The sequence below is a fragment of the Peromyscus leucopus genome, chromosome 7 (genome assembly GCF_004664715.2).
Source record: "Peromyscus leucopus breed LL Stock chromosome 7, UCI_PerLeu_2.1, whole genome shotgun sequence".
NCBI lineage: Eukaryota > Metazoa > Chordata > Mammalia > Rodentia > Cricetidae > Peromyscus > Peromyscus leucopus.
This window is the reverse complement of record NC_051069.1, coordinates 113,050,757-113,055,178: the sequence shown is the minus strand read 5'-3', so window position 1 is coordinate 113,055,178 and position 4,422 is coordinate 113,050,757.

The following is a 4,422-nucleotide window of genomic DNA, read 5'->3' as shown; positions in this document are numbered from 1 at the left end:
CCATCCCAGAATAATTGGTAGGAAATTTGCCTCCTGTCAACCCTGTACACAGGCAACATGACTTTTAGCCATGGTCATCACAGCTGTGCTCTCTGGAAGAAGTAAGGTTCCAGATCTACCCCAATATTTCTTCTGGAGTCAGCTGAGTAGTGTGGGGCAATGGGCAGAATCAGGAGTGCAGACCTCATACAAAGGGCAGCTCCATCAGGGCTGTTCTAGGAGGACAGGATCCCAAACAACAGTGGCGGAGAGTCCTGCACTTGGATGCGCCCCCTTGGGGCCTAAGTCAGGCTGCAAGCAAGGCAGGTAGAGAGTAGAGCCAGTCAGAGGCCACCCGCCCTTGAAAGGGTCACACTCAGATTAGTGCTTTGCCGTCCCTGTCCTGAAAATTGTCAAGATGTTTGAACAAAGGGCCTCTATAGTTTGTCCTAGTGGAATAAGAAGCTGAGAAAAAAGCTGCTGGAGGCAGGAAACTGAGCTGAGACTTCAGAAGTGGCCCTGCCTCAGGCAGGCGTCACTCCACCCTGGCCAGAGATGAGGCTCTGTGACTGCATTGGAGAGAGACCCCACATCCCATTACCCCAGAAGAAAGAGCGTCTCCTTTCCAGTACTTAAGCAAAAGTCCTAGGGAAGGCCCCGGCTTTTTGAAGAAAATACCACCTGGAACATATATATTGCAGGAAATCCTGGGACAAGATAGGGTGCTAGGTTGGCTAGTGTTTGTCAACTTGAAACAGGCCAAGATCCTCTGGGAAGAGACGGTGGCACCCATTTGTAATCCCAGCTCCCAGGAGGCTCAGGGGGAGATTACTATGATTTGAAGGCCAGCCTGGGCTACGTAGTAAGATCTAATCCAGTCAAAGCTATATAGCAAGATCCTGTTCTCCCCTACCCTAAAGAGTAGAGACTGCAGACTAAAAAGTAGCTCTGTCTACAGAACTGTGAGCTGCTTTATCTGGCAGGCTGTTAGGACTGGTGTTGAGTCCCTCTAGTCTGCACGGGGGGGGGGGGGGGGGGGGGGGGGGACGGGGGGCGGGGGGGGAATGGACGGATGACGACACACAGCTAGACTAGGCTGTAGAATCTAGCTTTCAGTTATTTAAGGTGCTGTCTTCCTGGTTCGTGGTTGGCGCCCCACCCCCCCATGGTAATGGCTGATCTGGAACAGTCAGTGTAGCCCCGGGGGGAACCCCAGGGCAGTTCTCCCAGGTCCCTTTGTCCCCATAACATGGGCCCTAGTGCCTGTGCCCTTCAGAAAGCCTCAAGTGCCCTGTCACAGGCTTCTGTGAGTCCGTGCAGTGTTAGACAGGATGGCCAGCTCCCAACAGAACTCCTTCACCTGGCACGTGTCTGGCTGGGTGCGGTGCGGGCCCTTCCCTCTCCATGCTAGGCAAGTAATGAACTACCTAGCTATACCTCAACTTCCATGCTTTTCCAAGAGAGAATAGTAAGTATTGCTCAAGATATGGAGAAATCAGCACCCTAATGAATTGCTGGGAGAGTGCTACGATAGTTTCTTCAAAAATAAACAGAATTATCCTGTGATCCAGGTGCTTGCTATGAGAGCCTTGAGTTGGGCTGGGGATGTAGCTTAGTGGCTAGACTGCTTGCCCCGCATGTACAAAGCCCTGGATTCAAATCCAGCACTGTATAAACTGGGTATGGTGGCTCATACCTAAATCTAGCACTCAGGTTTATTCATTTATTTGTGTGGAGAGCACATTTAATTCTCTGTGTGTTCACATTTTTTACTTGTGTGTTTACATTTATCTATCTGTGCATGGGGGCACATGTGGAACTTAAAGAAAACCTTTTTGCAAGTTTTTTTTTTTTTTTTTTTTTTTTAACACTTAATTGTGTATGTGGCTGACAGAGGACAATTTGTGGGATTCTGTCCTTTCCTTCTACTTGTGGGCCCCAGGGATCAAACTCAAGTCATCAGGCTTAGTGGCCAGTGCCTCTCCTCTCGGAGCATCTCTCTGGCATCCATCTTGCTTTGAGGCAAGGTCTTTTTTAAATATTTATTTATATTTTATGTATGAATGCTCTGCATGTATGTACAGATGTATGCTAGAAGAGAGCGTCAGATCCTATTATATATAGATGGTTGTGAGTCACCATGTGGGTGCTGGGAATTGAACCCAGGACCTCTGGAAGAGCAGCCAGGGCTCTTAACTTCTGAGCCATCTCTCCAGCCCAAGGCAAGGTCTCTTAGTATGTGCTGCTGGGTTACTTACTAAGACTTCTGTCCCTTTCCTTCTCTGCTTCCCACCTCACCTTCAGAGTGCTGGGATCACAGACGTGAGCCACTTCACCTGGCTGTTTACATGGGCCCAAGGACTTGTATGGCAATACCTTTACCGGCTGAAGCCATCTTGCTGGCCCCAATCTTAGCATAGGAAGTGAAGGCAGGAACACGAGAAGTTCAAGGTTGGAGCTGGAGAGATATTTCAGTGGTTAAGAATGCACGCCTTTTATTCCAGCAGTTGGGAGGCAGAGGCAGGCAGATCTCTGTGAGTTCGAGGCCAGCCTAGTCTACAGAGCGATTTCTAGGACAGCCAGATCTGCACAGAGAAACCCTGTCTCTAAAACAAAAAAGAATGCTCCCTGTTCTTCTAGAAGACTGGAGTTCAGTTCTCAGCACTTACATCAGATGGCTCACAACTGCATGTAACTCCAGCTTCAGGGGAATGACACTCTCTTTTGGCCTCTGTAAACACATTGCATGTACACAGGTGTGTTTGCATGTGTGCACATGTGTGTGTTGTGATACTGGGTTTCTCTTGAGACTGCTCCTCCACCGGCCTACTCTAGTGGGTCCTGAACATCTGGGACATGGAGGCTTCTGGTTCTCTGGTCTACCTTCTCATCTTTCTAAAAAGCACTTCATGGTGACTCTTGAAAAAAAAAAAATGGGTGGATGCAAACTCCATGCCTGGCCCCCAGGGACAACCTACTCCCAAGGTTAAGAGCAAGGCCAGCGAGGCCAGCCTGGGCTACCAAGTGAGCTCCAGGAAAGGCGCAAAGCTACACAGAGAAACCCTGTCTCGAAAAACCAAAAAAAAAAAAAAAAAAAAAAAAAAAAAAAAAAAAAAAAAAAAAGAGCAAGGCCAGAGTCATGAGAGAGTGCCCTGTACCCTTGCACGTGCTCAGAAGGGACCTGTGATACCGTCACCATTTTGAAAACTTGACAGTCTTTGACTTCCCAGTTAATTTTGCTCCAGGCCTGCACACGGTACAGCTGTTGCTGAGTGGAGGCCTGAATCTTCCTTGCCTGTTTCCCCTTCGGCCCCTGCCTGAGGTTAAGACAGTACTGCTTTGTCACAGTTACCCCAGGGCCTGGAGAGCCAAGCCTCTTGGGAAATATTGGCCTTACATTTGGTGGTAAAAGCCAGCCTGAACATTAGGGCTCAAAGTGGGTTATTTTGCAGTTGAATGTGAGATATGGCTCCATGGACATACTTCTTTTATCTGAAGACGTAGTCTCACAGTCTAACCAGCTACAGGCCAGGATCCCCTTAAACTCCTGACCCTCCTGCCTCCACCTCTCACATACTGGAGTGTGTATGATCATGCTTCCTGTATGAGCAGCTGGGATGAAACCCAGGGCTTTGTACACGCCAGAAGCAAGCACTCTACCAACTGAGCTACATTCCAGTTTCAACCTGTATACTCTTTATTATTTATTTATTCCTGGCTGTCCTGGAACTCACTCTGTAGACCAAGTTAGCCTCAAACTCAAAGAGATCGGCCTACCTCTGCCTCCCTCGTGCTGGGATTAAAGGTGTGTGCCACCATGTCCATCAAATAAAAAATTTAAAAATAATTTTTAAAGAGCAACATAAGGAAAGGAAGGATTTATTGTGGCCCACGGTTTGAGGATACCATCCACCATAGCGGAAAGGCACACTGGCAGAAGCCTGAGACAGCTTTCTCAATGGGGTACACACAATCAGCAAATTACCTGTCTGCTAAGAAATTAAACCCAGAACATGTAAAGAACTCCTAAAACTCAACTATAACAAAAGCAACCAGTGAATTAAAAAGGAGGCAATGAACCCGTGAGATGACAAGTACCCTTAACCATTGAGCCATCTCCCCAACCCCTCCTCCACCTGCTTTTTGGGAGAGGGTCTCCCCGTACTTGGGAGTTCAGTTTTGGCTGGGGCTGGTTGGCCAGCCAGGCTCCCCTCCCTCCATGGCCGGGCTTCTGCGCAGGGGATCCAAAGGCAGGTCGGTCCTCGTGTTTGCCCTGCAAGTACTTTACCATCAGAGACGTTTTTTGAGAAAAGCACGTTTACAGGATGCTCTATGAGTTAAAGCTACACTGGTACAGAAATTTCCAGCTTGGCGGATCAGGGCTCTTTGTAGTTCAACTGAATGTGCTTTTGGTCTGATTCATCCAAATAAGGCAGGGCCAGA